Below are 25,331 nucleotides of genomic sequence, written 5' to 3'. Positions count from 1 at the left end.
CAGCCCCCTGCTGAAAAAGTTTGCTGACCCCTTGTCTGTGTCACCTGGCAGAGTTGTGTCATCTCAACCTAGGCTTATGGTTTGTTTTACCCAAACAAACCATGAGGGTGAGTTAAGAACAACCCTTGGTTACCCCATGTAGTTTGTTGGGGAAGAATCAACCCAGCAGCCCAGGTTTGGTTTGGTTTGTTTATGATACGGAAACAGCAGCAGTGCAGAAGGAGCACCATGGGGACACCTGTACACAGTGTACTAGCAAGCTTCTTATTCACATTAAACCAGTGGCGTAGCGTGGGTTGTCAGCACCCGGGGCAAGGCAAGTAGTTTGCGCCCCCTAACCCATGGATTTGCGCCCCCTAATCTGTGGATTTGCGCCCCCCAACCCTAACCCCCAGATGTTGCGCCCGGTGCGGCCGGCCCCCCCTGCACCCCCCACGCTACGCCACTGCATTAAACCATTGTTTGTTTCAAACTGTAGTTTAATTTGAGCTGTGAACCAGGCTATAGACCGGCTTCATTAGAGGTCAGTATGGCTCTTTTCTCACCCATGCCCACTCCACATATGCTCTGCCACTGCTCAACTATTCATTTCAAGGAGAGGCTCTCTTGAGATGCACAATAAAGCAATTCAGGAACTGCATTTTCCTTAAGCCCCTACATGAAATACTGTTACTCTGAAAAGTGCCTTATTTATTTCCCCCTCCCCTGGAAAAATGTATTGCTGACTTTAAGAAAAAAATATTATGGCAGCGAAAGGCATAAGATCGACAACAAAAACCCAACCTGAAAGTACAAAATTCATCACAAAAATCAGTAAATCAGCTTATTACACCAAATAACACATCTCAAGGAAAGTGTGGGTGGTTCCATAGAAGCCACGAGGCAGTCATGGCGTTTCCCTGAAGTGAACATTCATGATACAATCTAGAGTGTGAGGAGAGCTGCAGCTGCTGAGTACCCAGGGCAGATGTTGGGGAGGCAAGAGTTTTAGTGGTCTTTATATATCTCAGGGTATGGTCTGAATGAAGGCATGTGAGGTCACTGCCTCTGTCTGGTCAGTGCTTGGATGAGAGATTGCCTGGGAACCACATGTATTTCCACCTTGAGTTACATGACGAAAGACAGGCAGGATATGAATGTAGATACATAAATATACAAGATAAATACATAAATAAATAAAATGGAGTCTTTCCATGAGTTGCAAGAGTGCTTCACAGGGGAGTTTTTAAAATATATTTTGAATGGCATATGTAAAAAGAGTTTTATTATCTATGTTTTAATGATACACACACCTACACACACACACACACACACACACACACACACAATATGACTTCATCTGACATTAGCATGCCCTGCAATTAAGATTCTCCTTGGAGGCTAGTCTTTGGGTCTCTCTTTAGATGTTAGGCAGGTTGTAACCTGTGACAGCTGCCCTGCCTGTGACACTCTCTCCCTAGGGAGGTTTTCCAGCATCTTCTGGGTATCAGGTAAAGACTCTTGGGGTGGGGGCAGATCTTTTTGTTGCTGGCTTTTACAGTGTGTTTTAACTTGACTAGCAATCGTTTGCATCCTAAGAATCACAAAGTGAATATTTGAATTGTGCAAAATGAGAGTTTCCCTCATGCAAAATGCCTCTGTCTGATTTTGGGTAATTCCTTCTTCCAACACCAGCTCCCCATGCCATTCTCATGCTGTTCAGGAACCTTTTCACAGCACAAAGGGGAGGGTGTCCAGAGGGAAAGGACCATGAGCTTCTATTTGTGTATTTTTTCTTCTTCAAATCTAAGCCATTCTTTTTCTGCTGCTCTGTTTTATTTTGATTTTTTTAATGTATTATGGTCATGTTTAAATAATATGTTGGCTATGGTTGAATCACATGCTCCTAGAGGCTTTGCTTTGTAAGAATGAAGTAGAAATCTTTTATTTTTGTACTTGATTTTTGTTTCAAGTACCCCAAAACAGTGATCCACAAATTATGATGTTGTAACTTAAGAACATGTGGCACAATCCTATGCATGGTTATGCTCAGAAACAAAACCCACTGTATTCAGGGATGTTCATACCCTACCATATCGGACTTGTGTTTTCTGAACTACTAGTAGCAAGACTAGTTTTTTTTAAAAAAAGATTATGATGACAAACCAATGTAGTGATATCTGATTTGTTCAGCAAACTATAGAGTGGGCACATAAATTAAGTATGAAAAGAGCTGTGGTGTATGTACAGAATAAACAATAAGTAGTGTATTCTTACAGACTGATGCTGATTCACTTATTTTTGGGAGGCCAGATTACTATTTCAGAGTGTATTTTGTGACAGATCAGTACTGAAGTAGATAGAAAACTCAGATAAAGAAATATATATTATGAGCCAAAGCTTCAATGTGTGCATTTCTACTGTCCACTGCTCCCCAGCTATAAACACTAAGGAGAAATCCCCCCCCCATGTCTAATAGATTTGAAAACCAAGGCCACAACTATATTTTCCCCTGACCTAGAATCCTTCTACCCCCAAACCACAGTGAAAGGAAAGTCTAAAGATAAATGAGATGTTTTATTACTTGATTTCATTCAGATCACATTATGCAAAGCAGAAAACAATAATTACTGGAATTTCTTATTTCCCTCTGACTTCTTCCTGCTCTGCTCAGAAACTCTAATAAATCTGCAAAGAATTATCTTGCTTATGTTAATTAGCTTGTTAGCTACACAGTAGCTCAGCTTTTGCAAAAGAAAAATGCTTGCCGTAACTGCCAATGAAATTGGTTAGATAACCTCACCTTTTTTTAATTTTTTAAAAAATGGAACTAATTTGAAGAAAAGCCGAATACAATATGATATATTCAGATTCCAAGAGGCAGCCCTTACAGTGGTCCCAAGATATTTTTGTTTGCAAGTCTGGGCCATGCTAATGCAGAAGATATTGGTTCGGATGTAATGCTCCAGGCATCATAAACCATGGTTTATGAAACCAGGAACATGCACAGGGCTCACATCTCCCCCTCTCCCCTCAAAATTTGGAACCCTGGTTTCATGTTGGTAAATTAACCAGAATAGTTCTCCCCAGCTTAAAAAAGTATGGTTTATTAAATCTGGAATGGAAAACCGAAACCATGAAACGCTGAAGGCCACTGAATCTGATTTAAGCAACTCTGACACATGGTCTTCAGGGTCCCTTCCAACTCTACAATTCCATGATTCTATGAAGCAACTCTAGCTCATTAAGTTCCTCTGGCCCCTTCCTCCTCACTCCCAAACTCTGGATTTGGAATATTAATCAAGTTGAAGCATTCCCTAATATTATTTCTATTATTATGTATTGTAAATCATTTGTATTGCTACCAAATGATGATGCAAGTGAGTGCTCTAATTTGTAATTATATTATCTATGTTACGTTTCTATTGTTAGCCACCTTTAGTGCTTTGTGTGTGGGGGGGAAATCACAAGCTATCTCTGGGAATACAGTTCTCAGTTTTTGCTGTTATGTTGCTACTCATTTATGGGTAGCAGCTAAAAACAGTCCAGAAGAAGCACTGATAAGGACAGATCCATATTTGTTCCCCAAAATGGTATTATTATATTATTGTGATTATTTGTTTCATTTATGAATCATTTCCTATGAAGCATTTCAAAGTGATTTTGCAAAACAATTAAAAATATATAAACAATTGCATACATAATAACAAGTTCAAATCCAATACAAATACAAAAGGAATTTTCTACCTAGAGGGCACCAACAGATGCTGAAAAGACAAACGTAATCGTAATTATGAAAGATGCTTAGCAGAACTGGAAAGGCTTGGGTCCTTTATGATTCCAACATATATATGTTGCTTTAGATAATGATAATACCTAGATCTTTAGATTGCCCTTAATTCCAAAGGATTCCAGAGAGAATGACAAAGCAATACAAAAACCCAGCTCACATTGAAATAAAAATTGATGTACAATTGAACAGGGATGGCTAACCTCTCTGGATATTACTGAACTACATCTCCCATCAGTATTATACAGCATGGCCAGGAATGATGGAAGCTGTAGTCTGGCAGCATCTGGAGGGCCACAGGTTTTCCATTCTTGCTTTAAAACAATAATTGCAATAATTAAGGTTCTATACTATGAAAAAAGCCCAAACTGAAAGGTAGGATCAGTAGGGTGACTCCAAACACAGCAACCAGGAATCTTCTGAGGGAAATTATCTCTTTCACCAAGCAGCAGCAAACTGTAACATCACAACAATATTACTACGTATATACAGCAAGTCTAGACAAGCCAGATCTTTCTCCTAACAATGCAAAATGTTACAATGGTGAAATCAAGATAGCAAGACAAACTGCTTTCCTTGTTTTAGGTAGATGTCAGGTGCTATCATGTAGGATAGTTTTCATATGACAAAAATGCACCCTTGAAAAACAAAGAGAATACTATACATATCTTAATACATCTAAGAATTGCAATGATAAACATTTCATAATAAAGTAGATCATGTTTGAGATGAAGTGGCAAACACAACTGTATCACATAATTAAGTGGTGAGGAACTGGTCGTGGATGAAATATGGTCTGCAAATGAACAGAAGCACACTACTGAATCATGGCCTTAAAATAAATAGAAGAAATGTCTATCCAACCTTCTCTTAAGTGGCTTCAAAGTACCATAGATACTGCCAGAAACACATGAAAATACCAGGCATGTTTTATAGTATCCTTCTCACTCTAGGTAGCACTACGGCTTCCAGTCATAGACAGTTGCAAGTATGTAGGAGTCGGCAAGAAAGTCTCAGTGGCAGAGGAAGTCTCTAGGCCACCAGGGGTGTGTGTGTGTAGATCTGCGTTCACAGCATTGTGCATTGGACACCATGGGGCCAACATCTTGGTCTGAATGTCTGGGCCCATACTACATGATTTGGCCTAAGGGGTATGACATGGGATAGCCTGCTGCCTTGGCTGATGTTGCGCATTGCAGTGGTGGGCTCCCCAGATGCCCCGATCATAACTGTAATGACAATTATGTGGTCAGAACTGTTGGAATGGCAGAATGGGAGCGGTGCTTTGAAGTCTGCACAAGTCAATCACACTTGGAAGAAAATGAACAGGGTAGTGCAGCGCGCAGTGTTGGCACTCTAGGGTCTGGTGATTTGTCACCTTGGCATTAGATTTGACAATGGGGCTCTATACAGACCCACTGGGGTGCACTTTCTGCAGGGAGAAATGAGGGCTAGCTGCTCAATGTGTGTAATAGCAGCAGGGATTGGTTGAAGATGCAACTGGTTTGGCAGTGAGTCAGTGGGAAAGGACTAACTTGTGTGGTGGATAAAGTATTAGGTTGGATCCTTAGTCTGTATGGATGGTGGGCTGGGAGCACCCCCCCCCGCCCTGGTCCAAGAAATCAATGCATCCTGTTAAAGGAATCCAGAGTGGGGGTGCTTCTGTCCAGACACCCAGATGGGCGCTGAAGGGCCACAGCATCACCAATATTGGGTGGGATTGCCCTGATTTGATGTACATCATAGGGCAACCCTTAAGCTCGGTTAAGCCTGTCAAACAATAAAGCAGCAGACAGGCAATTTGAGCCAGGATACACACCCAAGGCATGTGCCTGTAATCAATAAAGTTGTGGCCTGTTTTATATTCCAAGTGGTTGTCCTCTGTTTATTTGCAATTTCACCATGCCTTGGCCCACCACCCATTGCTTTACTGTGCCTGGGGCCCACAACATCAGTCTCACATACTACATGCTACACCACTTTTGAAGGTCAATAGTGCTTCAGAATCAGTTTATGCTACAGCATGATGGATGGACGTTGCTTTTCCAAGAAAGTCCTGCAGGACACACAAGCCTTTAGGCATGCCTCAAGTAGCTCCCCTAATTGCCACTGTTACCTCCTAGCTGTGCCTTGCAAGTCTGAACAATTCAATCTGTAAAAAAATTGCTAATATTTAAGCATTTAAATTCAGTGGTCTGATTAAGAAATTAAGACAACAAAACGTTCAAGCAAGGGGCTATGCTTAGGCTGCAGAAGATATTTGTATTCATTAGATTTGAGATGAACTGTTTTGTTGCTGTTTTTAGAGCTTTCTAAATTGCATATTATAAACGGCAGAAAGAGTATGGTGTTTTTTCTCCCTCTTATGAGTGTTGAAATTGGGATGGGAAAAGTATTACTGCCTGTGGCATGTATACTAATCCCACTGTTCTATCTGGTCACAACTTTTTGGTAGGTTTTTTTTAAATCTGCAGAACAAGTTGGGCCGAAGATGGCAGCAGGTCAAAATAAATGAGGATGTATACCATGAGAAACAATGCTTCTCTCACAGTGTTCAACTTTCTTAAACTACTGTTTGCCACCAGTTAGAAAGAGTATTTTATCATTCATGAGAATGAAAGTTTTAATAATTCCTTGGGTATAAAAAGCATTAAGTTCTAGCATAACACACACACACACACAAAAAGCAGGCCAGGAATCCTTCATGACTTCAAAACAATTCCATAATAAAAAACTTCATACCAAATGTTTCAGAGTGTAGCCAGGAGGCTACCAAAGTTAACAGGAAGACAGTTGCCTTCTAAACTTGTCACAAACTATGTACAGAGTTAGATCAAATTGAAAGCACGCTCAGGGGTCACAGAATGCCGATCAGCCATTGTGGCACACTAAACAATTCATTGAAGGTTCCACTTGCCTCCATTTTTATTCAGGCATCATCTCTTTACACTGAATGAAAGAAACACAAGTCAACAAAACCTGCTTTCTCTTTAAAATCGTTTTAGCTGCTGGTCCCCCCCTCCTCCAACCACAACAAATATTGAAACCGAGACAAGATCAAGGATTGATGTTATTTCAAAACAACTGAAAATTAACTGTCAAGAGTGTTAATTCATTTGTTTAAATTTATAGTATGCCTTATGTGAAAGTTGAACCTAGAAATTATAACTCCTTACAAGATAGCTAAGCTAACTGCATTACAAATAATTCACTATATAGTCTTCCCCGCTTGCCCTTGAGGAGGCAAGAGCTCACACTGAAACAGGCACATTCTATGAGGCAGCCACATACCAAGCATTTTGCAGATGGGAACAAAAAACCCATTTATAGGATTCTTTCAATGAATGAACTTATGTCAATAGAGTGAGTTGTTTATAGCTTGAACCATACTTGGTGACTGCCCTTTTTAAGGAATCACATTTCACAACTTGAAAACGCTTTTGAATCCCAATAACTTACAACTTACAAGTTCTTGTTCCATTACACATATTCTGCCACCAGCAGACACAGAATCTCACTGTGTTTCCAGCAAAACTGTGCTGAAGACAGCAGCATTCTTATACTTGCACAGTATTATCAATTATTTTTCATTTCAGAGCTGATTGCTTAGGACTCTCTCTGTTGTGTTCTAATCAGGGAGATAATATTTTGCTGCAGTATCTACTGCAGTTACTACTATCAGCCACACAGTTCATATGGTCCACAGATCAAGTGCTCAGTACAAATCACTTTCCAAGAGCAGAAGAACATCATTGTCCACTTGCACATACGAATTCAAAAAATTTAAATGCAGGCCATTTCATTCCCTTAAATCTACTAAGGATTTAATCAAATTTAAAAGGACTTTCTGTTTTTGTACAGAGAGTCTCTCTCTCTCTCTCTCTCTCTCTCTCTCTCTCTCTCTCTCTCTCTCTCTCTCTCTCTCGTGTGTTTGTGTGTAAAGAAATTATCCACCCCACAAGCCAAGCTTTTTTCTTCATGTAGGAAAGAACAGCAGAAGCCTTTGTCTTTTGTTCAAAAAAAGAATTGCAGAAGCAGAGCTCCGAAGATGCACTGGGGCTGCTAGAGTTACAAGACTCCAGTTGCTAGATCGCAGACATAGGCTCAGACCAAGGTATAGTAACTTTTTATTGTGTTCAGATGTTGCAATACAGAGCGGCCACTGGAAACATATTACATTCTGTTCTCAATATCTATTCTGGTTCTCAAACACTGAAGAAATGATGGTATTTATTTACTATTAACATCTAGATCATTTAGTACCAGGCTATCTTAAGAACCACCATCTCTCCATACACTTTAAGATCATTAGAGGTGGTCCTCTCCAATCCTCTGGCCACTGCTGAGTTTTCCAAACTTGCTGGCATATTGAGTGTAGCACCTTAACAGCATCATCGTTTAAAATTTTAAATAGTTCAGCTGGAATATCATCACTTCCACTGGCCTTGTTATTAGAGCTTTACTGTTATTTAAGTGTGATTTCATTCTGAGGATTTTGCTTTTTTTTTTAAACAAACAACAAGATGAGCTTTGTTGAATTTCAGAATCATGAATTGAAGGTATGAAGTTGCATTACACCAACTCTGACCATTGTTCCATCCTCCACTGTATTGTCTGTTCTAATTGGTATCACCTCTCCAAGGTCTTGGGTCAAGTCTTTCCCAGGCTGGTATCTGTGATCCTTCTAACTGGGGATCCTGGGAACTGAACCTAGGGGATTTTGCAGGCATATCATGTGTTCTTCCCCTTCCCTTCTGATGTCAGACAAGCAGCCTGATTGAAACAGAAGGCTTTTCTGATATTATTTTAGGAAGCCCATTTACAGAGCTGTGCTTCACAGTAGTTCATTAGAACCACATTTCCTCATCTACACCACTGAGTATCAGGGCTAAAGCATGTCCACAAGTAGTAGATTTATGCTAAGCAGGTAGATTTAAGAATTGCATGTCACGTTATTTGTAACAGTGTTACCATGAGCCACCCCATGGTCAAGACTGAACTACACCCTACCATTCCTTAAAATATTGAGTGCTTAAGAAACATAAGAGCAAAATGTCTGTCCATGTTGCAAGTCCAAAATTCCTGTTGCTTTCAAGGATAACATATATTTATCCAATATTTTAGAATTGTAATTCAAAGAATACAGTAATCTACTTACATTTACAACCAGCATTAGAAATTTTTGTGGACTGCAATTCACATTTGGATCCAAGACACTTCATGCACTTACTGGGCCTATGGCTGGCTTCTTACTTCTTGCTAGGTTGGTGTTTTTCATCGGCCTAGACTCAAGAGCGTTTGTGGTTTGCATGAGTGCTCTGTCACAATGTGATACATTTCCTGTCTGGAAAACAATTCGGCGCAGGAAAGAGTGTTAAAACCCACACATAGTATGTGATGACTGAATATCGGCCTACTACACCTTGTGCACATACGTGTTGTGCCTGCAAAGACACAACTGCATGCAGTTTACTGGCTCCTGTAAATCTTGCATAAAGTAAAATAGGTAAATAAAAAGGACCCCTGGACGGTTAAGTCCAGTCAAAGCCGACTATGGGGCTGCAACGCTCATCTCACTTTCAGGCTGAGGGAGCAGGTGTCTGTCTGCAGACAGCTTTCCAGGTCATGTGGCCAGCATGTCTAAACTGCTTCTGGTGCAACAGAACACCATGACGGAAGCCAAAGCACACAGAAACTCCCTTTACCTTCCCACCATAGCCATGTGATTATCACACATGGCATCCCTACACATTGGGATTTACAATTTTCTTTCATTGAAGCTTTCTACACAGCTTCCTTCACTGTCTACACAGAACATACATTTTGTTGACATGCCTCAGCATGCCACTGCCCGATCCAATTCTTCTTATTTGTACCGCAGCCCTGAAAAGCCTTTTGTGCCCATGAGAGAATATTCTGTGTACATGGACAAGTCCTAGGGCCTTCCTAGTTAAATGGCTTTAGTGTATAGGGCCATCAAAGCTCAAGTTTTGGGAATGCATATTGCGTGCTTTTCAGATATTTATTTTCCTTGCATGTATTGGACATATAGCTGTAAGTAATGATGACACACAAAAGGTTTTCATTTGTTAATGTAATTTTATTTCAGGCCTTGCTTCAGAGGAAGGAAACCTTGGGGAGCTACAATATTTACTCTGAAGTTCAGAATGCTGACATGTAGCAAATGTTTCACAAAATGGATTCTCAATAGCTAAATTCCCTATAGGGAGCCAGCATCAACATCGTGTTTGAAGATTCGTCCCTCACATACTCTCTCCAAAAAAAGAAAAGGAAAAGTGTCAGAGCAAGCAACTGTGAGTCCCAGCTGTTCAAACCGTTCATTTTTCATAGCAATCCTATTCTTAGTCTAGAGCTCAACGGCATGAAAAGAAATATTGCCTGAAAGAGATTACTTTTCTATGACAGCAACACTAAGCGCAGTTACTTGAAAACTCAGTGTGGCTTACTTCCAGTTAGACATGCAAAGGATCATGCTGTAAAAATGCAATTAACTCTGTGAAACCAATCTATAAAACTTATTGGTTGCTTTTTTAATGCCATAGTAATATTGGATTCATAGTGTCTACTTGCTGACAGATGCCTAATGGACAAAATACAATCCTACCAGGGTCTTTTTCTTCTCTAAGCAGCTGGACGCATTTTCATGTGTCCAAATATCCTTTGGCACTTCCTGGCACTGTAGTACTTTAAAAATGTACTCAATAGGTTTCTGTTATAGACCTTCTATGTAACATAGACTACATCCCCACTCTTCTCTACAATGTGTTAATTGTTACCCCTCTGCGGCATAACTCTAAATGGCACAACTGGCAAATTACTGTCTTGGTAAATAAGGTTGTTTGTTTTAAAATTCAAATTTTGCTAGGAAATAAACAGTGCGGCATAGGATGCACAAATATAACAACTTAGTAGTTGTATGTACAAGGCCCATATATGATAGATAAGAAATAAATATTAGCTTGCATACATAAAGTATTTTCTGACATTCCGACATTCCGTCAATTTTCCCCAACACTCCAAGAAAGAAACTCCAAGACGGGGCCATACAGTTTGAAGCAGGCTTGGGTCTGATTGCCAGTGGTTGGGGGCTGTTCCAATGATGCCATCGACTGCTTCATATATATACTTCATCTATATGCTTAAATCTAGTGGTGGTTTGCTTTCTTGTTTGTTTTTTGTAATGCTGAATTTATTCTGTGTCTGCTAAATTGCTTATTTTTGTTACTTTGAATTTACTGACATGTTCCATATTTTGAAGTTTTACTTGCCAACTAGGAATCAGAAACTTAGGAATTCTTTAATGAGGGGTAAAGTTTATGGCGAGGGATGCAGGTGGCGCTGTGGGTTAAACCACAGAGCCTAGGACTTGCCGATCAGAAGGTTGGCGGTTCGAATCCCCGCAACGGGGTGAGCTCCCATTGCTCGGTCCCTGCTCCTGTCAACCTAGCAGTTTGAAAGCACATCAAAGTGCAATTAGATAAATAAGTACCGCTCCTGCGGGAAGGTAAACGGCGTTTCCGTGCACTGCTCTGGTTCGCCAGAAGTGGCTTAGTCATGCCCCGGCCACATGACCTGGAAGCTGTACGCCAGCTCCCTTGGCCAATAAAGCGAGATGAGCGCTGCAACCCCAGAGTTGGTCATGACTGGACCTAATGGTCAGGGGTCCCTTTACCTTTTTTAAGTTTATAGCAAACAGAGAAGTAACAGGACAGCAAATAAGACAGGAAGAGTCAAGATCAGGAGCCAATCCACATATCGCTCCTGAACATGAATTGTCTCCTTATTCATCTTAATTCTGGGTAAAGTTATGTTGACAATGAACTTAGACATAACTAACACTGTTTAGAGGCAACTCTCAATTTATGTGATGGTTACGTTCCAAGGCACTGCGTGTTTAAGTGAAATCATGTATATTTGAAGCACCATTAAAAAACCCTGTAAACCCCCCATTTTGCTCCTGCTATGCTCCTGCCCTGTGACGCTTTTGGGTCCCTTCCAGGTTTGGCACAATGTGCCTAAAACAGTCACTGCCTGTAATGCCTAAGCTTGGTGTTAATGTAACCCTTAGCCATAGCTAGCTATAGGTAACTTGGAGTAGGGTAATTCGAAGTGGTCAAATCTTTGCTTCACTTTCTTCCCATTAGAAAAGCAGCTGTTTTGCCCAACCATGTTAAAGGACAACAACTTTTGGTGAGTGAATGAAGAGATTGCCAAAAAACCATGATGATTGTGGCGTGCATAAAATATTGCTGTTAGAATCTATCCTGACACAGCTCTAGCGAACTAAAAACGGGATTAGAAGGAATTAGAAAAGCAACACAGGAAATCAGTATAATGGTGTGTACCACTCCAACCAACAATGTGGTCGAATACAGATAGCTGTACTGAATACAGGAAATGTTAACTTACAGCTGAAGCAGCATAACAACAGACTTCTCTTGGTTTTGTAGTGGTTTGGTAGCCACTTTCTGCAAGAGAGGCTTTATCTAGAACTTCTGATACACACTGTGAAGACAAAACTGGCTTCAACAGTTTTCCTGCCATAGCTGATTTAAAATGGTTGCAGAGAGTCACCCAATCTGGACTCTGATGATCTCCTGCAAGCCCCCATCTTCTCTTTTGACACTACCTGTCTGTCCCTAATCACCCTATTTTCAGCTGCAGAAAACTTTCTGGAAAAGCAAAATTTTCCATTTTCTGAGTTCACTATTAATAATAAATGAATGCCCATTGCAAAATACAATATTAAAAGTAAAAGAAACATTTCAAAATAAATGAGTCTCTAGGGCATTTTCCAGTGCAAACTGAAAACTTTCTGATGCAAAGTACAGTACCATATGCAAAATTTCCATTCAAAATTTTATGGAAACCTACATTTCTGCTCCTTCCTCAGCCTGTTTGAGGTGTCCTCCTCTCCACTGGCATAACCAACTGCACATTGCTTCTTAACTGTCGTGCTGTGTAGCCCACCTTGGGGAAATCCTATTTTTCTTGGCAGAGAGGGCAGTGGCTTAAAGACAACTTTCATCCTGTGTTCTTTCTACTGCAGCGTTGGAGAACCCTTTTGGCTCCACAGACCAATTTTAGCATGTGTGCAGGTGTACCTACCTGTTGATCACTTGACATCAAAATAACAACAGGTGACTGGATGCTCTGAAGTCCCAAAGTAGGGACCTCCAGCAGACTTTTGCTCTACTGCCTATCATCAGTTGAATTCTGCTTTCCATTGCAAATACGCAACCAGGAGTGAACCCAAATGTGCACCGGCAGCTGCATCTCTATGGGCATGGTTTGATGAACATGGCCTTGTGGGCCAAATCTGAAGTCCTGTCAAGCCAAGTTTGGCCTGTGGATCTGAGGGTCCCCACCACTGTTCCATTGGGATGGGCCTGACAATGGGTCTAATGAACACAGCTGACTACTGTCAGCCAAGGCAGCACCGGTCAAAGCAAGGCAATGACAACACTTTAGGCTGACCGGTGCTATATACACTATCTACATTTGCAGAGGATTCAGCAAATCAAACACTAAGGAATGTGCTGTCATATCTGAAGGGAGGAGATAAGAGAAAAGCACACCTGTTGTTTCCACTGTGTGTCAGGCCTTATGGACAGCTGTGAGGGTCCAAACATTAGCATCCTACTCTCCATCATATTATGTCCTCATCTTAAAGATATCTGATGGCAAGGAATAAAGGGACAAGACACCACAGATATAGTGTGAGAAAATCTTGCAAGTTCTGTTCACATTATTCACCTTGCAATGATATACTCCTTGAAAACTAGAGGATGTAAACAGCTGACTACCAAGCACAAACACTCAAGTGAGATGGGGAGAGCTAGGCATACCTCACTTTACCAGTCCACTCACTTTCCTTTGTGAAATTCCTTGTTGGCTATGGCTATTAGGTAGGTAAAACCAGTTATAAAATGCAAAGCTGAACAAACAATCTTCAAAGTATCAGGACAAAGTGAGGAGTAAAACAGAGGCACATGAGAAAGTTGTGTTGGTTCAAGTGTTAGGTGAAACGTAAATAAGAATGATAGCTATGATAACCAATTGCCAATTCCAATACCTGATTGCACATAGTGAGGAACCTGAGGCCCAGACATGAAGGCGGCACTTCAGGTGTCTCTATCTGGCCCTCAGGACTCTCCCTAGGCCACATCTCCTTCCCAAGCCACATGTCTTATTCCCAGGCCACACCCCTCACTCTCTCTCTCTCCTCCGCATCCTCCTTGAGTGCCCTTGTGTGACTGGAGTTGTGATAATGCTTCCTGCTTGCCTCGATTGACAGTGTGTGGGTGTGAGTGTGTAGAAACTTCCAACTTTTGCATGGCTGGAATGAAGCCCACTGTACAAAGGTAAGAGCCACAGCCATTGTTACACCCATTTCTGCCTCTGACTCTACCAACATGCAGCTCTTGCAAGGCTCCTGCTGAGAGCATATAACCACCAGGCTGAAAAGAATTCCCCACCCTAATATAGTATAAAAAGAAAAGGTCTAACCAAGAGAGCATTGTTAAAAAACAAAACAAAAACAGCCTGCAGGTGCAAGCCTGGATTAAGACTCCTTCATAACACTATTAGTTATAAGAAAACATTTTTATTTCATTTTTAAAGGAACTGCGCTTAAAAAAAAAGCCATATTTTAAAAACTGAACTGGGTTTTTTAAAAAAATCTCTTACACAAAGCCATTCTTGTAACGCTAATGTCTCCTTTTTGAACTTGAGCAATAGATAGCTACATCACACCACAGGAGGAGAGAAAATGCCACCATGTGCTTCAAATGTCAGCCTTGTTCTACTTTGCTTTGACATTAGAAGTCTGGCAAGATATTCTAAACAATTGCAAAGAGCTCAGAGGAGAGCACTCTGGAATTTGATAGAGTAGAAGGGTAGCCACAATTTCAGAAGTATTTAATAGGGGTGAGCAGTAACCACAAGATTTGCCTTGTATCTGCCGTGTTTGAGAGCATCCTGATCTGTGTTGTTTTGATTCAATTCTTTATTTGGGTCCAAATCTGATATGTTAAATCTGCAGCTCTATTTTATCCCCATATAACAGGAGTAAAATACATTGTTATTTCAACATCTCTCAAACACAACACTGTGACTGAAATGCCCTGGGAAAGTAATTCCCAGTGGAGAAGATGGAGAAATGCTATTGGGTGACAGAGAGAAGGCAGAACTGCTCAACACCTACTTTGTCTCTTATCTTCACCCAAAAGGAAAACGGTGCCCAACCTTGTGATAATAGAATAAACAATGTAAGGAGGGTGCTGCAGCCCAAGACAGGAAAAATAGGTAGTAAGGGAACACCTAGCTACTTTAAATGAATTCAAATTTCCAGGGTCTGATGAGCTTAACCCAAGGGTGCTAAAGGAGCTTGTGGATGGTCTCAGAAGTCTCTCAGAAAGAAGGAAAGGAGCGAATGGCTTCCCTGCTCTTCTGTTACAACCAAGTGCTACTGAGTTCTCTGCTTCAGCATCACATGAGATTTCGGAATACCTGTGGAAATTACTTCCATACATGCATGCATGTAGTAACATATGTAGAAACAGCCCAGGTAAATGAAAATGAGTTTTTGGAGATCAACAAGACAGACTTTGCTCAAGACAACACCATGCACAAGCAATTTCTGCAATTCATTTTAAAATCTGCTCATCATGAGTTTCTTTTTTGAATATTTGATTTTTACAGGGTTATTCATTCATATCTACATTTCATTTTCTTTTATCAAATCTTCTATATAAGTAATGAACCAATAAACCAAGATGAGTAAGTGCTGACCTATTTCAATCAAATGCCTTAATTTGTATTAAATTAAAAGTGTAGGAGGTCCCTCCTTGGCCCCTCAAAGCACTAGATGCTGCTCCTAGCTTCCTTCCAGCTTCAAGCATCAACCTTTGTTTAACTGGTGCTGTCACTATACCTAGTTTCCTGAACTGCATGCATGTACTTGGGTCCCTATGAAAGCTATGCTGTACCAGATCTATATTTCATGCTGAATAGTTCTTTCCCCAACTCTGGGAAGGGTTGTTAGGATTTAATATGTAGGCAAAGGGATAACACAAAATGAGACATTGAAAGTAGGACAAAAAGTTAAAGAGGAGGTACTTCCAGGCAACCTGCTTATTGAACATTCATACTAATTTGTTTGCATGAAAATAAGAGGACACTAGCTCTTTATTGAGGATTTGTTCTGATTTGTGTGCAGGGAGTTCAGCAAATGTTATCCCACACTTTTCAGGGCCTTTCACTGTTACTGTACTTTTCTTATTGCAAAAAAATCTGATTTTGAGAAGTAAATTTCTTGCAAAATAGTTCCAAATCAATTCTAATTGTGTAGCCTGAATTTGATGGTCTGTGATTGAATTTCAGCAGGAAACAGTGACACAGTCTGGAGGTGCCAAGCAACGGAGGAAAAGGAGGAAATATAACCTGACCAAATAAATTGGTTCACACCTCTGCCACAATCAAAGCTAACAAAGACCATAGAATGAACACCAATATAATGTACACCAGAGGTCTAAAAGCACCTATGTATGTCTGGGCCTCAATGGTGTCTGGGAAACCATTTTCATACATTTCTTGTATACATACATGTGTGCAAGAGCAGCCAAGAGACACACACACACACCTACATGGTTTTCTATTCATCATTTTATCTATAACTGACACAAAATCATCAACACACAAGGACGTTGCAATAAACCATTCTGATGTTTCACAATGATAAGACCTATAAAATGCCTTCCTTTCACACACAGAGATCACACAAGAAGTAATGCACAGCTTCCTTCACTCTCATTATGTCTTGTTCTTGAAATCAGCATTTCAATGCCTATTATTTTGTTCAAGCTTGTGTTATTAATGCTGTTTCTACATCCAGCACAGAGAAAACAGGCATGTTTTTTTCTTACTTACAGAAATTTTTCTAAAATAACATAATGAGGGAAGCAAGATAATCAGGAAGTTCAATGACACCGGAGATCTCAATTAGATTCAGGGTGTATTCTTTAGCTTTTATTAACCCTTTTGTATTGGTCGAATGCCACTGGAATAGACATTCTTCCATTTCTCTTAGAAAGTACGCCAAAGAGTAGAAAATACCATATACAGTGGTACCTTGGGTTACAGACGCTTCAGGTTATAGACTTCACTAACGCAGAAATAGTACCTCGGGTTAAGAACTTTGCTTCAGGATGAGAACAGAAATCGTGTGGCATGGTGGCAGCGGGAGGCCCCATTAGCTAAAGTGGTACCTCAGGTTAAGAACAGTTTCAGGTTAAGAACGGACTTCCAGAAGGAATTAAGTTCTTAACCCGAGGTACCACTGTACAGTTACAAACAGGAGGAAACGACCACACAAATAAAAGTTAACAAGACATGCATCACCACCACTACTAGTCTAGCTGTGCTTTGGTCCTTCTTCCCTGTCAACCCACCTGTAAAGCATAATTCGACAAACTATCCAGAAAATCCTAAACCCACACACAAACTCAAAGGCTACATCGAATATATCTTGCCCAGGTGTTACTATGAATTCACAAGGAAACTTTTACCAACCTGGTGCCCTCCAGAGCGGCCAGCAGCGTCCTGACCAGTATCTCTTGAAAGGTCTCAGTAAATACTCCCTTAAAATCTAAAATGCATAAAACACTGTTTGCTCTTCTTATTTGCAGTGGCTCACTCTCTCATACATTATACAATCCCCCCTTAACATGCATGCTTTTCATTGGATGCCAGGACTGGCTACCCTCCCTCCCTTCTGTTCTGAACAGAGGAGAGGTGCAAAAAGCTGAAGTGACACAACCTGCAAGTGTAACCACAGTGCTAAACAGACTGTGCTCAGGAAACAACAGTGTGATCTTTTGGTTTCTGCCTGCTTCAACACTTCTATCTCTACATTAAGGAGGTTTTTGGAGCAATAATCACAATCATGTTCTAATCAATACAGATGTACTGCAAACCATGATTTACAAACCCATTTCAAATCATGGTTTCTGGACATTTGCAAACCATGGTTTAGCTATTCAGATACAATGGCATGATGTAGATGATCATTCCAGGTTTCATAAACCATGATTATGAAGCCAGAACAAATGCCAGGGATGAGTTTTTCTCCTCTTTCATACCAATGTGGCACTTCATTTCTGGATTGTATTAAGACAGTTACCCCATTATGTCCAACTAAGGAATTCTAGCTTAATGTCATATGTAGCTTAATGTCATATGCTAATATAACACACCTTAAGCCAAAGTGTCTTGTTCTGACATAAGAGGGAACTGTCGCTTAATACAAGCTAGAAATAAAGCACTGAAGTGGTACATGAAGGAAAGAGCACTAGTTTTGTTCTTGGTTCCAGATCATAGCTAAGGAAGAGAGAGTTTAACCATAATCCCTGATCTGGATGATACAGCTGCTGTATCACGCTGAGCTAAAAAGACCAGCAAGAAACAAAGTGGGGGCAACCTAATCTCCAGAAGATTCGCACAGTCCTGATAAGCCATGACTTGGCTTACTGTGACGTGTGAACCAGGCCACTGTGTTGATGGGTGCCTTACTGTGTGTTCTTTACTGATGACAAGGTATGAAGCTTTCTACTTCATCTCATTGGAAATAGTTCCAGGAATGTCTCCTCTTTTTAAAAAAAATTAAGTGTAAGGTAACTACAGTGTAAAGGAAGTGCTTTCCTTTCTGGAAGTACTGTGTGATATAGGTGAACATTTCCAAGAATGAACTCTAATGCAGTTGCTTAGTGGTTCTTTCAGATTGTTGATTTAATTCACCCGGCTGTAATAGGTAACACTTAGAAAGTGCTGCCCAGAGGAGAAAACTTATAAAAGCAAAAAAGAGTCATCAGTTTAGTAAATCCCCTCAATTGCCTAATCCTCCAAAAGCCCTACTAGTAAAAGTCTTTTCAGGCTTGCTATTTTTTAAAATTGAAATTATGAATGAATTAATAAGTTTTGAAATAAAATCCATTCTAGTTTGCAGTTAGCACAGAAATTTTTAAAGCTGTATACAGATGCATTATGACTCCTATTTAGAATCCATTTATAACAATACACATTGCTCTTCCTAAATCTCAGGTGCATAAGTGCACACAAATCTGAGTTTTGCTGTCGTATTCCAAAACACATGTCAGAGGAAGTACTGAAAAAGAATGTGGGACAGGTGGATCTCTGGATGCTCTGCATATCCCTTTGCATTACCCCATACAACACTGGAGATCAAAAGAGATTTGCAGAAGGCAAATGATGACAAAGGGCTGTATTAAGGATTTTTCTTACCCGGTTAAAAAATCCAGCTTACTACATTTTTTTTAAATCTCTGTACCCTTTGCTTGGCTATCCTGCCTATATTTAAAAAGATTTCTGGTTGATAGCCTTTGGTTTTCACGATTGGTTTACTGTCTCCAACTTATGGCTTATTAGAACCCACAGCAATAGGATATACAGTGGTACCTCGGGTTACATACGCTTCAGGTTATATACCCTTCAGGTTACAGACTCTGCTAACCCAGAAATATTACCTCAGGTTAGGAACTTTGCTTCAGGATGAGAACAGAAATCGTGCTCCGGCGGCGTGGCGGCAGCAGGAAGCCCCATTAGCTAAAGTTGTGCTTCAGGTTAAGTACAGTTTCAGGTTAAGAACGGACCTCCGGAACGAATTAAGTACTTAACCAGAGGTACTACTGTATTTTAAAACAAGATAGGTTTTTGATAGTACAAACAAGTTTATAGAGAATGTTCTTAATCACTGATAATGTGAAATGATTCTCAATTCATTTCCTTCAAAAACGAGAATGAAAGGTGGTTTCTTAATCTTCTCCTGGAAGAAAAAGGAAACAAGCAATTTATAATTTCCAGAGTTATACATTACAGAACTGAACTGGAGGTTCCTTGACTGAAAATTAATTCACCACATTTGCTGCTGAGGAAATCCAAAACTCGTGCAAATTTATTCTACTTTTGAAGATTATGTTAAAATGCAAAGCCATATAGATCTACAGTAACTTCTGGTATGATTATAGGCTCTGGGGAAAGATTTGTAGCATAAATGCAACTGTCATGTTAACAACTTTCTAACCTCCAAAGATATTTTAAACTCCATCCATGCAATTACAAGTATTGATTCCTTTCTTTCTATTTTATCCAAAGCTACAGTTGCCTCTGAAAAGTATAAAGTCAGCCCTTTGAAGTTCTTAACTTTTTCAAGCTATACTTTCCCTCCTATATATTTATAGAAACATCAGATACTCTAAACTGTGTCATTTAGCTTGCCTATAAGTCTCACTTCCATTTGGAAGCTGTTTTAGCATTCACACAGATCTATTTCACAGAACAAATGCTGAGCAGAAAAGACAATGACATTTTTATATACAGTATAAGCAAATGCACTGGTCTAATGAGCAAGAGCAAAACACAGCTTTTTGATCTAGAAACAGGCTCTGAACCACATACTAGTGCCACATGGCATATAATATTTTAAAACTAGTTTTAGACTAAATGATAACTTTAGAAACACATTCAGTGGCTTCCCATAGTACCCAAAGAGAATCAAATAACCACTCAAAGAAGCATACAGGCAACTCCCTGTTTGCAAAGGGGTTGAATTCCAAGGCACCGCACGAGTTGGCAGGACGTACGTAAGACCCCCCCTTCCGGTACTGAAAACAGTGCGCGTATCAGTTCTACGTGCCTCAAATGTGTGCAAATGGGGATTTGCCTGCATTTGGTACCCAACATCTCTATCCAATTAGCATATTATGTTATTTATTAATTCATTTAATTTATGCCCTGTATCCTCAAGAAATTTCAAAGTTATCATGCCAGTTGCAGGAAGAGTCAACGTATTGGTATATCAAGAATATAGGATAAATACACCTGCAAAATCTGAAAAGTTGTGGAATTGCTTCATGTGTAGCCTACCTAGCTCACAGCACAACCTGCATTTAATCAAGCTTTGGCTCAATTTGCTTCTGTCAGTTTTGTGGTTGCATGGCAGGCTTAAATTGCTAGCTAAGCATATGATGAGGCAATCACACAACTTCACCAAGAGCCACAAGGAAAATGAAAACGCAAGCAGGGTACTTCATGTATGAGAGGAGGGTTTCAGAAAAGCATACCCCGGGCACACAGATGCTACAAAGTTTCATATTGGTTGGGGAAGATATCTTTAACTATCACAGCCTTCTCCCAAGAATCTTTTGCTGTTTGGCAAAAGTTCAAAGAATTTGCTCGGATTCTAGCACTGTAATCATATACATGTTTACTCAGAAGTAAGTCCTACTGTTTTCAATGGGCCTATTCCCTAGTAAGTGTGTTTAAGATAAATGTATGCTCTTTTGGAGGACCATTCATCCTCCATAAAAGGGAGGGGATGAATGGTCACTTTTGGGGTGGGCAGGTAATGGGGAAGGCCACTCTCCCGTCCCAGGGACATGGTGTGGCCAAGAGCAGCTAACCCTCTGTACAAAACCCCTTAAGACTGAATATAATTGTTTTTGCTGCAACCCCAAAATTTACATGAAAAACTTCAGACCAGCATCAATTCCCAGGGTTCTTTAAGAAGATGCAATTACTATTAAATCAGTTAAAAGTTTACCATATAGCAATGCATCTAGAGGTCTTACTCAAAACATCTGTCAAAGCATAGGGAAATTATTTTTTATTAGTTCATTAAAATATAATGTGCTTTTCATCCAAAAACGCCTTGAAGAGGAAAATGGGGGTTAAAGCAAACTTCCCACTGAGAACTAAAATGTGAAAAGAAACCCAAATTGCCCTTTTGACCAAGGAGAAGCTAATCCTCAAAAGTTAACAGAATATCTCAGATTATCTCAAGACTGAGTTCTTTGCATGACTCATTTGTTCTTCCAGCACAACAAAAATGCCGACAATCAGTGTTAAGTCTTGACTGTGTAGCCCGATAATCATTCCATGTCTATAGAACATATCACCACAGGAATTATTAACACATCATGGGTTGCAACATTTTCCACTTAGTTCAAGTCACCCTCCAGGGTTTTTTTCCTACTTAAAAACTCTAGGCAGCCTGCAAACTCCAAATATTTTCACTATTTTCATCCAAAAAGATTCATTGAAATGGTAAGGTAAAGGTAAAGGGACCCTGACCATTAGGTCAAGTCGTGGCCGACTCTGGGGTTGTGGCGCTCATCTCGCTTTACTGGCCGAGGGAGCCGGCATTTGTCCGCAGACAGCTTCCAGGTCATGTGGCCAGCATGACTAAGCCTCTTCTGGCGAACCAAAGCAGCGCACGGAAACGCCGTTTACCTTCCCACCGGAGCGGTACCTATTTATCTACTTGCACTTTGACGTGCTTTCAAACTGCTAGGGTGGTAGGAGCACGTACGGAGCAACGGGAGCTCACCCCATCGTGGGGATTCGAACTGCGACCTTCTGATCGGCAAGTCCTAGGCTCTGTGGTTTAACCCACAGCGCCAGTCATCCCTTAACACACTATTCAGAAGCAATGCAGATGCTGCAGAGGTGTTTGCCATGGGGGGAGGGTAGAACAGCACTGAAGAAATGGTATGTGATTGTTAAAAATGAACAGACTCAACTAATCAAAGCACATGAAAGGAATCTTGTTGCCCCAGGACTGATAGGAAACTGATAGTTAGAGCTACTTCAAGACAATGACTCTTACCAAGAGTTACTTACCAAGGCCTGCTTAATTCCAGAAGATAGTGGGTCATGGTGAAAGTCCTTAAACATGTATACTTCATATGTGTGCTCAGTCGCATTAAAATGTACCTGCCATGTATGCTGGCCAATTGATTTGTAAATGTAGCATGATCAATAGCCTGGTTTTGTTAGGATGATGACATTATACATGAAAGGGAAAGCACACATGGTAACTGCATTTAAATGTAATCAGGCATATGTGAAGACTTTACACAGGTAAGATCATGCCTGTATAAATAAAGCCTAAGGAGAAGTTACAAAAATAGGGTTTTCTGTGTCTCTGCCTTTTGCCACCAAAATGTTTTAAAAGAACATTGTTCAGTGCCTTCACCAAAATTTTCTTCCATTTGAGGAGTATGACTTTGGACATATTCATGTCACAGGAGTAGCTGAGGGCACAGGACTTGATGATCTCTTGCTGCTTGGCTTTCCTTAGCTTTCTGTATTACATCTCCTTCTGGGCTTTTGCAGTATCTGTTCCTTACTTTAGCATCTAAAAGCTCATTCTGATGCTCTCGCTCTCCATTGGCCAGGGTTGCTGGGGGTGAGGAAGGAAGAGAAGTAGTGACAAGGACCCACCCTGACGCTAGGAAGCTCATTTCAATCTGTGGATCCATTCACTTATGGGGTGGGGGGAACTGCTGTGAACGACCCACCCAGCCTCCTATTTCAGTTTTGCTGTGGGCCCATAAACCCTCCCCTAACTTATGAAGCCAGTTCACACTATCCTCACTTCTTTTTCAGTGGCACTGCTGGAATTCAAAATGTTTCACTTCCTTTTTATTTTTAATCTTTCATGTTATTCTATATAAAGCACAGACTTCTGGGTGCTTCTCCTACCCTCACAGGGCTTCTTTGGAGGTTTTTCCTGATTCAAAAGTAAGGAAAGCCAAACAGAAAACAACAAATGCTATCACTGAAGTAGAATAGCTATTTTCCCTTTTACAAAGCCTCTCCTCAGAAAAACTGACACCAGAGCATTGTAGTCTACTATTGGATGCAATTGCTGCCTGCTGAGTTTCCCTCGTCTTCTGTTCACAGTTTCCATCACTGGCTGAACTATTTTTATCGAGGCCATTATAACCTGCAAAAGCATGAAATGGACTTTAGTCCATTAAAGCATATACCATAATAAATTGGTCCGCTTTTGAGATTCTTTTAAGCCACAATACAATTTTGTTGTTCTTCCACATATATAAGGCTGCATACATCGCTGGGCAAATGAACTCATGTATGTCTGTCCACCTTCTCCTTAAAAGCTTTGCTTATCTGGACTAGGGAAGTACCACCAGAAAGCTCAGAGGAAGGAGAAATTAACAGGCTAGTTATGGTTCTCTGTAACCTACTGCCTCAGAAGAAATGCCTTTCAATTGCTTCCAAGAACTACATTTGAGGAAACCCCATGATGACTGACAGGATATTTGGTGCCAGTGCTTTAGTAATACCACTAACTAACTGATACATCAGTTCCTTCCCTCGTATCTTATCTATTTGTCAGATACCAAATCACAAGTCTGATTGGTATGATGGGGGGAAAAACCAGAAGGGTGCTGAGAGCTGCAGCCAGTTCAGCAACACTACAACACTGATAAGAAAACAACTACAGTGGTAGCTTGGTTTAAGTACAGGTTAGTTTATGAACAACTTGGATTAAGAACGCTGCAAACCTGGAAGTAGGTGTTTTGGTTTGTGAACTCAGCCTTGGAATAAGAACATGTTTCGCTTCCTGTTGAGTGGGTTCCATTTGTAAATTGAGTCCCCCGGTGCTATGGGAAAGCAAGCCTTGGTTTAAGAATGCTTTGGTTTAAGAACAGACTTCTCGAATGGATTAAGTTTGTAAACCAAGGTACCACTGTATTTAAATACACCATAAAATATTTGGGTAGTGAAAGCCTGTTACATGCAGAAGGTGAGCAGAAATTAGGATAAGCCATTTCCTAGCAGAGGACAGTTAATGCAAGTTAATGACATACACTTTTATGTCCAAATGGGAGTTCTGCATTAGTGGCTGGTGTTAAACTGTTTAAAGATTCATTTTACCAGATGTAGGAATATATACTAAGTCAGACTACTGGTCCATTTATCTATACTGACTGGCAACAGCTATCCAGGCTTTTAGGCGGGGGTCTTTCCCAGCCCATCCTAGAGAGACCAGGGATTGAGCTTGGGACCTTCCTTCATGTAAAGCAAATCTTCTACCTCTGAGCTATGGCCTTCCTAAACAAACAAGGCGGCAGCTAAGGAAAAAACAAGTCTATAATCTCTTCTATCGGAAAGGTTTCAAAATAAAATGAACCAAAAGCCCAAAGTTCCACACTCTTTCTAGTTGTAGAGGAAAACGTCCTCTCAGCAGCCATTGCAAAACAAATTAATAGATTTATCACTAAAAAACAAAACAAAACCCCACAAACACAAATTAATGTTTGTTTTAAAATTAAATTAACGGTATAAAGCCTTAAATAGCTCATACCCTTAAACCACAATACTTCAATAACTGCCTCTCCCCATATGACCCAACCTGGTCCCTGTGATCATCATCTGAGGCCCTTCTTCATGCGTCTCCTCCACATAAGGTCCAGAGGGCCTCTTCTGTGATGGCTCACCATTTGTGAAATGCTCTCCCCAGCGAGGCTTCCCTGGTGCTGTCATTACATATCTTTAGGCGCCAGGCAAAAACATTCCTCATCTTCCAGGACTTTGGCTAATTAAACAATCGGTGGCTTTTTAAACTGTGGCAGGGGGTGTTATTGTTTTTGTTTGTTACTATGTTATGCATTGTTGTGTTTTTATATTGTAAACCACTGTGATCTCAGGTAAAGGG

At 40.4% G+C, this 25,331-nt stretch overlaps 1 protein-coding gene across 9 annotated transcripts in view; it reads right to left on the bottom strand.

The window, feature by feature from the left end:
- The window catches only part of FYN (FYN proto-oncogene, Src family tyrosine kinase), a 106,078-nt gene that overhangs the window by 57,130 nt on the left and 23,617 nt on the right, over nt 1-25,331 (bottom strand). Inside the window, exon 1 of one of the 9 annotated variants that reach the window (XM_081905730.1) lies at nt 17,363-17,437. The exons of the other annotated variants lie outside the window; for them this stretch is intronic. The gene's annotated coding sequence lies outside the window, so the exon portion shown is untranslated. Of the gene's footprint in view, nt 1-17,362; nt 17,438-25,331 lie in introns of those variants that run through there. 9 annotated transcript variants of the gene reach the window in all.

This window comes from Podarcis melisellensis (genome assembly GCF_964234715.1).
Source record: "Podarcis melisellensis genome assembly, chromosome: 3".
Lineage (NCBI taxonomy): Eukaryota > Metazoa > Chordata > Lepidosauria > Squamata > Lacertidae > Podarcis > Podarcis melisellensis.
This window is presented reverse-complemented; position numbering and strand designations above follow the sequence as displayed.